This window comes from Macaca thibetana, chromosome 11 (genome assembly GCF_024542745.1).
Source record: "Macaca thibetana thibetana isolate TM-01 chromosome 11, ASM2454274v1, whole genome shotgun sequence".
NCBI classification, from domain to species: domain Eukaryota; kingdom Metazoa; phylum Chordata; class Mammalia; order Primates; family Cercopithecidae; genus Macaca; species Macaca thibetana.
This window is the reverse complement of record NC_065588.1, coordinates 55,043,820-55,055,021: the sequence shown is the minus strand read 5'-3', so window position 1 is coordinate 55,055,021 and position 11,202 is coordinate 55,043,820. Positions and strand designations below refer to the sequence as shown.

The 11,202-nt window shown below is 36.1% G+C and overlaps 1 pseudogene; it reads left to right on the top strand.

Annotated features, from left to right (window-relative positions):
* Window positions 1-418: 418 nt before the first annotated feature.
* On the top strand, window positions 419-1,926 carry LOC126930384 (zinc finger protein 639-like; annotated as a pseudogene).
* Window positions 1,927-11,202: the final 9,276 nt, after the last annotated feature.

Below are 11,202 nucleotides of genomic sequence, written 5' to 3'. Positions count from 1 at the left end.
GCCCTCTGAGTGACAGAGCAAGACTCTGTCCCCCCCCCAAAAAAAAAGAAAAAAAAAAAGAAAAATGAAAGGAGTTGTTAGTTGCTTTGTTATTAAGTGAGTATTCATTTTGGCTTTATGTAGATAAATATTTACTGTAATTCTCAGATTCAAAAGTCAACTGAAAAGGAATTGATGGCGGCCAGGGCAGTGCGGCTGCGGAGCCTAGGCCGGGGGCGGGGCGCACGGAGAGGGAGAGGGGTCGGCCCAACACAGGGTCCAGAAGCACTAGGGCCGTAGCAGCGCTGCCCGTCCGTGGGAACAACCGCGCTGTCCCTCTGCCCACGCTCCGGCCCCTCGGCCTCGGCAGCCTCTGAGCTGCGCGTGGGCCCGCAGGGTGGGCCTGGGGCGGGACTGACGGGCATTTACCATCTACAGAAACTTACTGTAATTCATTTTTCCTCACTCCAGTAGTAAGAATTACACCAAATTGAAAAGATATGAATGAGTATCCTAAAAAAAGAAAAAGGAAGACTCAACACCCTTCTCGTTATTCAGATTCCTCTGGAATAAGCAGAATTGCAGATGGATTCAATGGAATTTTCTATGATCATCGTTACATGTCTGTTCCTTGAGACAGCCAGATTTAAAATATTTTGACAACAAAGATGATGATTCTGATACCAAGACATCAAATGACTTGCCAAAATTTGCAGATGGAATCAAGGCCAGAAACAGAAATCAGAACTACCTGGTTCCCAGTCCTGTACTTAGAATTCTAGACCACACTGCCTTTTCTACAGAAAAATCTGCTGGTATTGAAATTTGTGTTGAAGAGTGTGACTCACCTGAATCAGTCAACCAGCAAACCCAAGAGGAGAGTCCTATAGAAGTTCACACTACTGAAGATGCTCCAATTGCTGTAGAAGTGCATGCGATTTCTGAGGATTATGATATAGAGACAGAAAACAATTCCTCTGAGAGTCTCCAAGATCAAACTGATGAAGAACCACCAGCTAAACTTCGTAAAATTCTTGACAAGAGCCAAGTTTGAATGTGACTGCCCAGCAGAAATGGCCTTTACTGAGAGCTGATAGCAGTGGCCTCTATAAATGTGAACTTTGTGAGTTTAACAGCAAATATTTTTCTGACTTAAAGCAGCATATGATCCTGAAGCATAAATGTACTGATTCAAATGTGTGTCGAGTGTGCAAGGAAAGTTTCTCTACCAATATGCTTCTGATAGAACATGCCAAACTACATGAAGAGGATCCCTACATTTGTAAATACTGTGATTATAAGACAGTAATTTTTGAGAACCTCAGTCAGCACATTGCAGACTCTCATTTTAGTGATCACCTCTATTGGTGTGAACAGTGTGATGTACAGTTCTCCTCAAGCAGTGAACTCTACCTACGTTTCCAGGAGCACAGCTGTGATGAACAGTACTTGTGTCAGTTCTGTGAACATGAAACTGATGATCCGGAAGACTTGCATAGCCATGTGGTAAATGAGCATGCATGTAAATTAATAAAGTTATAAGTATAACAATGGAGAACATGGACAGTATAGCCTCTTAAGCAAAATTACCTTTGACAAATGTAAAAACGTCTTTGTATGGCAAGTATGTGGTTTTCGGAGTAGATGTCATACAAATGTTAACGGGCATGTTGCTATTGAACATACTAAAATTTTTCTTCATGTTTGTGATGACCGTGGGAAAGCCTTTTCAAGATGCTAGAATATTGCAAGCATTTAAATTCACATTTATCTGAAGGGATTTATTTATGTCAATATTGTGAATATTCAACAGGACAAATTGAAGATCTTAAAATTCATCTAGATTTCAAGCATTCAGCTGACTTATCTCATAAATGTAGTGACTGCTTGATGAGGTTTGGAAATGAAAGGGAATTAAGTCACCTTCCAGTCCATGAGACAACTTGATTATTCTCTTTAACTTACAGAATGTTAATTTAAAATAATAAATTTAGCCTTTTTTTTGGAGATGATTAAATGGGTGATTGTAAACACAACTTATGAAATTTGCCTTTAACAAGTAACTTTTGTAAATTATAAAATCTTTTTGGCATTGCTCCATTTTCAGTATATAAATATATCTTTAATGTGGTATTTTCAATTGCGTGATAGTTTGTAGTTTTAACCACTCTTGGTGACTGTCATCCTGTTTCTTGCATGTGCTCGATTTCATGAATTGAAAAGAAACAAATGTATTGAAATGAGCTGCAGTTTTCCCTCCTTAACCATGGGTGCTAGTAACTTTCTCTTTTTAAAACTCAAGACAAGATTAGTTTTTTTGGTGTATGAAGTCATGAAATTATTATATGACCAGAACTAAAATGCAATATACAATTAAATCCATGGATACTCCCATTAATAAGAAATAACACTAGGAGGCCACTATTATCACAGGAAGAAAAGATTTGGTTTTCATGGCAGTCTTTTTTTTAAAAAAAATTTTTTGAGCCCCTATCTATTGTTGAATATTTTAAGATAGGATGAGGGAGGAATTAATTAATAAGGGCTTACACAATAATAAATAACTGTATCATAACTCAAAAAAAAAAAAAAAGAAAAGGAATTGATGTGAAATAACTTGATTTCCAAGAGTTTCTGCTAATTACAAAGAAGACACTAATGAGGAAGTAACAGGGAAAGATATAAATATATAGTTTATACCTTCATGACCAGTTTGCTTTTCTGCTAACTTAGGAAGATCAGATATGAAATATGACCTTTGTTTAGAGAAACGTCTCACTCTACCACCTCCATGTTAATCAGTTTGACTTAAAAGACTGAGTTAAAAGCTTAACTGAGATACCTTCTCTTCACTAACTTATGAACTCTCTCCAATAACTGATGGTCAAGAGCTTTTTTTCAATCCTTTTCTGAAATGTCTGAGGGACTGGAACAGTTTGGAAAATTTTCAAGTTGCAAAAAATGTGGTAGCTATTTATCGAATGGCTCTAAAATTCATTGTCCAAGCCAGAACACTCTTGATAGTGAAGGGGGCTGCTGAGTGATAGAGCACCATGAGGGGATGAACTTCCCAACAGGCAAATGGTTGGAAGCATCCAAAAACAAAGAATATTTCTATCAAATAACAACAACAATACACATAAAATCTATGTAGAATGAATAACAAGTAATAGCTGTTGACTCTGTTGGGAGAAGACACGTAATTTAGATTTTTTAAAAAATTTTAATGTGTTTTCATTTATTGAAGAGACTGCCCTTTTCCCAATGTTCTTGTCACATTTGTTGAAAATAAGTTGTCTGTAAATGCATGGATTTATTTCTGAGTTCTCTATTCTGTATGTCTTCAATAGTGCTGGGAAAACTGGATATCCATATGCAGAAAAATAAAACTAGACCCCACTCTCTCACTTATAAAGAAAAATCAAATGTATTAAAGACTTAAATGTAAGACTTGAAACTATAAAACTACTAGAAGAAAACATTGGAGAAATACTTCAGGTCACTGTCCTAGGCAAAGATTTCTTGAGTAAGAACTCAAAAGCACAAGCAACCAAAGCAGAAATTTAAAAAGCTTCTGCACAGCAAAAGGAAAAAATGAAGTGAAGAGACAAGCTACAGAATGGGAGAAAATATTTGCAAACTATTCATCTGACAAGAGAATAATAACCAGAATATTTGAGGAACTCAAACAAGAGCAGAAAAATGATCTGATTTTAAAAATAGGCAAAAGATCTGAATAGACATTTTTCAAAAGAAGACATGCAAATGACCAACAGGTATAAGAAAAAATGCTCAACATCACTAATCATTAGTAATATGCAAATAAAAATTATAACAAGATATTTCCTCACCACAATTAAAATAGCTACTATCAAGTAAACAAACAAACAAAAAAATAAACCACCAAAATTTGGCAAAAATATATAGAAAGGGGAATGTTCATCAATGTTGATGAAAATGTAAATTAGTACAGCCACTTTGGAAAATACTATGGAGGTTCCTCAAAAAACTAAAAATCGGACTACTATATGATCCAGAAATTCTCCTGTTGGGACTTATTCCAAAGAAAGAAAAGCAGTATATTGAAGAGATTTCTGCACTCCCATGTTTATTGCAGCACCATTTATGAGAGCCAAGACATGCAATTAACCTAAGTGTTCATCAGTGGATACATGAATAAAGAAAATAAATATGGCATAGGTACACAATGAAATATTATTCAGCCATAAAAAAGAATTAAGTCCTGATACTTACAACAGCATGGATGGAAGTGGAAGACATTTTATTGAGTAAAATAAGCCAGTCACAGACAATGATTATGTTTGCACTCATATGTTGGAGCTAAAAACAAGATCTCATAGAGGTAGTGAGTAGAATGGTCATTACCAGAGGCTGGGAAGAGTAGTGGAGAGAAAGAGATGAAGAGAGTTGGTTAATGGGTACAAAACCACAATCAGGTAGAGGAAATAAGATCCAGTGTTCAATAGCACAACTATAGTAAACAATAATTTATTGTATATTTCAAAATAGCCAAAAGAAGATTTGGAATGTTTCCAACACAAAGCCATGATAAATGTGTGAGGTGATGGATATCCCAATTACCCAGATTTGGTAATTACACATTGTATGCTTGTTTCAAAATATCACATGTAACCCATGGTATGTACAACTATTATGTACCCATAAAATCAAAAATAAAAATATTAAAAATATTTTTCAAGTAATATATGGTCCAAAAAAAAAAAAAAACCAAATAAAAACTCAATACTCTTAGCTCTTCATGCTTTGCCTCATCACACGGGCAAGCTCTTTAGAAACATTTAGCGGATAATGTTTCTCTCAATGCTTCTAACTGATAAATGCATCATGGTTTGTATAGTTTGATGTTATCTATGGCCTTTAATCAGAGAGGTTGAGGACTTTTCATTCTCTCATATGCTTTCTCTATTTTTTGTTTGTTTGTTTGTTTGTTTTGGAGACGGAGCCTCTATTCTCCATACATGATTTTCATCATATTTTGCTAATTAAAATTTTAGTCTCCTTTATATACTTTGTATATTACCATATGTATTTATAAGTTCATTTTAAAGTCTCAATCAGATTCAAGTTTGACTTTTTTAAAATAGAAAGATTAGTTTGTAGGTACTTCCACCAGGAAGTACATAATTCCGGTTGGCTCTCTTTTTGGTATGTTAGAAACCATTAATTCATAAAAGATTGCAAAATGGTAATATTCTAATTCTCTCATTTCTTCATTTATTAGCTCAAACACATTTCTAAAGATAAACTTACCCTCATAAATTGTTTTGTTTTATTTTTCTAAGGTATAGTTTGAATAAAAAATTCAAGATAAATGCTAATTATTTCCTTGCATTTGCCAACCTTCAATTTAATGAGTTGATTTCCTTTTTTCCTCCAAAGGTAATCAATAAAGTATCTCATGATATCATCACAAATGCATAGACTTAATTGTCTTTGATGTATCTCAATTATGTTCAATAATGCCACGGGCTGCAATCAGCAAATTCAAACTCTGAGAAACTTTTTTTAGAGTTTCACAAAATAGCTTTTATTTTTAACTTCTATTTTAGGTTCAGCAGTACATGTGCAATTTTGTTCAATAGGTAAACTGCATGTCATAGGGGTTTTGTTTACAAATCATTTCATCACCCAGGTAATAAGCATAGTACCCAATAGGTATTTTTTCTCAACCTTTTCCTTCTTTCACACTCCATCCTCAAATAGGTGCCAGTGTCTGTTATTCCCTTCTTTGTGTTCATATGTTCTCATTGTTTAGCTCCACCTATAAGTGAGAATCTGAAGTACTTGGTTTTCTGTTCCTGCGTTAGTTTGCCAAGGTTAATGGCCCCCAGCTCCATCCATGTTCCTGCAAAGGGCATAATCTCATTCTTTTTTTTTTTTTTTTTTTTTTTTTTGAGACGGAGAATCTCATTCTTTTTTATGGCTGCATAGTATTCTGTGGTGTATATGTATCCCATTTTCTTTATCCAGTCCACTGTTGATGGGCATTTAGGATGATTCCATGTCTTTGCTATTGTGCATAGTACTGTGATGAACATATATGTTCATGTGTCTTTATAATAGAATGATTTATATTCCTTTGGGTATTGTATTAGTCTGTTTTCACATTGCTATAAAGAAATACAAGCGACTGGATAATTTATCAAGGAGAGAGTTTTAATTGACTCAAAGTTCCACACAGCTGGGGAGGCCTCAGGAAACTTACAATCATGGTGGAAGGTGAAGTGGAAGCAAGCACCTTCCTCACATGGTGGCAGGATAGAGAAGTACACGCAGGGGAAATGTCAGATGCTTACAAAACCATCAAATCTCATGAGAATTCACTGACTCACTATCATGAGAACAGCATGGGGCAAACCACCCCCATGATCCATTCGCCTTTCTCCCTCAACACTTGGGGATTACAATTCAAAATGAGATTTGGGTGGGGACGCAGAGCTAAACCGTATCAGGCATGTACCCAATAATAAGATTTCAGGGTTGAATGGTAATTCTGTTTTAAGTTATTTGAGGAATTGCTACACTGCTTTCCACAAGGGCCGAACTAATTTACACTCCCACCAGCAGTGTATAAGTGTTTCTCTACAACCTCACCAGCATCAGTTACTTTTTGACCTTTTAGTAATAGCCACTCTGACTGGTGTGCAATGGTATCTCTTTGTGGTTTTGATTTGCATTTCTCTAATGATGAGTAATGTTGAGAATTTTTTCATGTGCTTGTTTGCTATATTATGTCTTCTTTTGAAAAGTGTCTGCTTATGTCCCTTGCCTACTTTTTAATAGGGCTGATTGATTGTTGCTTGTAAATTTGTTTAAGTTCCTTAAACATTCTGGGTATTAGACCTTTGTCAGCTGCATGTTTGCAAATATTTTCTCCCATTCTGTAGGTTGTCTTTTTACTATGTTGAAGTTTCTTTTGCTGTACAGAAGCTCTTCAGTTTAATTAGATCCCATTTGTCAATTTTTTGTTTTGTTGCGATCCTTTTTGGTGTCTTCATCACGAAATCTTTGCCAAGTCCTATGTCCAGAATAGTATTTCCTAGGTTATTTGCCAGGGTTTTTTTTTTTTTTTTAATGGTTTTAGGTTTCATATTTAAGCCTTTAATCCATCTTGAGCCGATTTTTGTTTGTGGTTTAAGGTAGAGGTCCAGTTTCAATCTTCTGCATATGGCTAGCCAGTTATCCCAGCACCATTCATTAAATAAGGAGTCCTTTCCTCATTGCTTGTTTTTGTCAGCTTTGTTGAATATTAGATAGTAGTTATATTTGTACAGCATTATTTCTGGGCTCTATATTCTAGTCCATCAGTCTATGTGTCTGTTTTTGTACCAGTACCATGCTGTTTGGTTCCTGCAGCCCTGCAGTATTACTTGAAGTTGGGTAACGTGATGCCTCCAGCTTTGTTCTTTTTGTTTAAAATTGCCTTGGCTATTGGGGCTCTTTTTTGGTTCCATGTAAATTTTAAAATAGTTGTTCCTAATTCTGTGAAGAATGTGAGTGGTAGTTTGACAGAAATAATACTGACTATGTTAACTGCTTTGGTAATATGGCCATTTTAATGATACTGATTCTTCCTATCCATGAGCATGGAATGTTTTTCCATTTGTTTGTGCCATCTCTGATTTATTTAAGCAGTAAAACTCTGAGAACCTACAGGAGAAATAATCTGTTTGCTATTTTTTTTTTTAAAAGTTGTTTTTTTTTTTTTTTTTTAAAGAAATGGAAGAGAAACCTGTGGAGTTAAGAGAATGTTAAAAGACATGTTAATGCATTGCAATGAATCACTTTTAAAATTTTGATTCAACATTCACAGGAATATTGAAGAAATGTGAACATTAAATGATAGCTAATGATATTGTTGCTTTGGAGACTAGAATGATGGGAATGTGGTCATTTTTAAAGGAGTGATCATTTTAAAGGGGTTTAGAATTGTTGAAGTTGAGTGTAAGGTAATTATACACTATGCTTTCTAACTTCGTGTGTTTGACATTTTCCTTAATAATAAACCCTTAAAATTATCTTCTGGACTTTATTACTATGCCTATACGAATATTGTTCAATGTTGTGCCAGAGTATTTTGTTCTCCCTCTTTTTTTTTTTTTTTTTTTTTTTTTTTTGGTGAGACAAAGTCTTGGTCTGTCCCCAAGGCTGGAGTACAATGGCACAATCTCGGCTCACTGCAACCCCCACCTCCCAGGTTCAAGTGATTCTGCCTAAGCCTCCTGAGTAGCTGGGATTACAGTTGCATGCCACCAAGCCTAGCTAATTTTTGCATTTTTAGTAGAGATAGGGTTTCACCATGTTGGTCAAGCTGGTCTCAAACACCTGACCTCAGGTGATCCACCCACCTCAGCTTCCCAAAGTGTGGGATTACAGGTGTGAACCACCACGCCTGGCCAAGTATTTCGTTTTCTTACTTGAACAATGTTTTGTTTTTGCTGGAGTTAAAATTACCTGATTTTAAAAATGTGCTTGGTTTTCTTTGAACTTACAGCTGTGTTTTTTCACACCATATAATAATTGGGTAAATGTCTCTTATTAAATTAAGTTTATCCTAAAGCTGCCTCCTTACATATTTTAAGTTCAGCCTAAAGGTTTCTCCGTACACAATGAACTGTAACCCAACTGGATGTCTAAACAAGAGTAGGCTCTACCCTACTCTTGTACCAATCACTGAGTTTCAGCCAATTCAAGGCAGCCAACTGTTCAAATCATTTTTTAAAAAGGTAAACTCCAAGCTGTAACCAACCCAGCTGTTTCTGTACCTCACTTTTTCTGTATACCACTTTCCTTTTTCTGTCCATAGTCTCTTTTGCCCATGCAGTGGCAATAAGCCTCTTTGAACCTATTCTAATTTGTGAAGCTGCCCCATTTGCAAATCATTCTTTGCTCAAACTCTGTTATATTTAATTGGTCTACAGTTTTTATTTTAACACTCGCAACACAATATCTCCACATAATCAAACCTATCAGATGATCTGTCATTTTTCCTTCCTTTTTCTGGAAGAACTCATACTGGAATGCTCCATCCTTGTGTTCTATTTTTCACTCTACTTGCCCTTTGGCATAATTAACAGTTGTCATCCTAAGAATTCCCCTTGCCTTTCTCCTCTCCTGTGTCCTGTAGAGTGTATCTTTTTTTTTTCCTTGCTTCCTTATTTTGATGGAATACATCATTCAGAAGTTTTCTGAGAAAAAGTACATGAATTTTTTTGAGACATTGTCTGAAAATATCTTTATTCTATCCTCACAGAAGATTGATAATTTGGCTGCATACAGAATTCTAGATCGGCAAAATTTTACTTATAATTAAAACCACTGTTTCATTGTTTTATAGCTTCCAACGTGGGAAAAATGTGATGTCAGGCTTATTTTTAATCCTTTGTGGGGGACCTGTATTTTTTTTGGGGGGGGTGGGGGGAAAGGCTTAGTATCTTTATGGCTAGTGGTCTGAAATTTTACAATTTAGGTACTTTGGTGTATAATTATTATATATTATACTATCTGAATGTAATGATTGTAGTTTTTCAGAAATTTGCTTAAGTTTCATACATTTTAAGTGCTTTTTCTGAGTTCGCTTTTACTGTGTTGATGTCTCCTTTTATAATATCAGAGTTTTTCCTCAAATATTAGGTGATCTTTGGCTGTCCATTTATTTATTTATTCATTTATTTTTGAGACAGAGTTTCACTCCGTTACCCAGGCTGTAGTGCAGTGGTGTGATCTCAGCTCACTGCAACCTCAGCCTCCCAGGTTCAAGCGATTCTCATGCGCAGCTTCCCAAGTAGTTGGGATTACAGGTGCCCACCACCATGCCTGGCTCATTTTTGTATTTTTAGTAGAGACAGGGTTTCGCCATGTTCGCCAGGCTGATTTTGAATTCCTGACCTCAAGTGATCTGCCTGCCTCGGCCTCCGAAAGTGCTGGAATTACAGGCATGAGCCCCCACCACCAGCCTGCCTATTTACCCTTAATGATGCCATACTGAAAAGCTAATTAGAAAATATGTCTGCATGAATATAGCCTGTTAACCAGTAGGTCTCACTCTAGATTGATCAGGTGATTGACTGAATTTGGGTTGGCAAACCCCAAATGTCAGTATCTGTAGTACTTTTCTTTGAGAAAGATAAATTTATCAGAGAAGGATACACATGTCTCTTGCTAAGGCACAAATATGGAGGCAGGAACATACAGCTGGTTGCCATGATTCTAGTGAGGAACATGGCTGGCATGATCCCACTGCTCAATATGCTAACTTTCATCGTATCCCAATTGTCCATCAACTGTCTCACACATTCATACACTTAGCTATATTCTTGATTTTTTTTTTTTCTTTTTTTTTTTTTTTTTTTTGAGACGGAGCCTCACTCTGTCACCCCAGGCTGGAGTGCAGTGGCGCGATCTCGGCTCACTGCAACCTCCACCTCCCAGGTTCAAGCAATTCTCCTGCCTCAGCCTCCCGAGTAGTGGGGACTACAGGTTCGCACCACCACACACCCAACTAATTTTTGTATTTTTAGTAAAGAAGGGGTTTTGCCACATTGGCCAGGCTGCTCTCGAACTCCTGACCTCATGATCCATCTGCCTCGGTCTCCCAAAGCGCTGGGATTACAGGCATGAGCCACCGCTCCTGGTCCTTGATTTCTTTTGATAATATTTAGCTAGATAACCATCCATTCAGTGCAATCAAAGGCAGACCTAACATTCACTCCCTAGTAAAAACTTATCTGGGTATTAAAATTGCAGTTACAATATACCTAGGAAATAATAGGTGTGTTTTTCCCCAGCTAAATTTGCAAACACACATCCATTAAGTGACAGGAAACATTGCAAAGTTTTACAGTTTAAAGGATTTTTGTGGCATATGCTTTCTTATAAAACTGACTAAACAATGAATTCAAATAATATTCACCTCTGTAATGGGTGAACAATATTTGATGGGTTTCAATATTCTAAGGTATATTTTCAGATTGATATTGATGATATAAAAATCAATATAATAGCACTATAGTAGTGAATGCCCCCCACATCTAATTATTTATGAAATTTGGTCAATTCTATTTCAAAATTTCTCTCAGATTTTAGTCCCTTCTTTCAGATCCATTATTTTCATTGACATTAATAAGACACTTTGCACAAACCACCTTTTTAAACTTTCTGCCTATGTTTAATTATGCCACA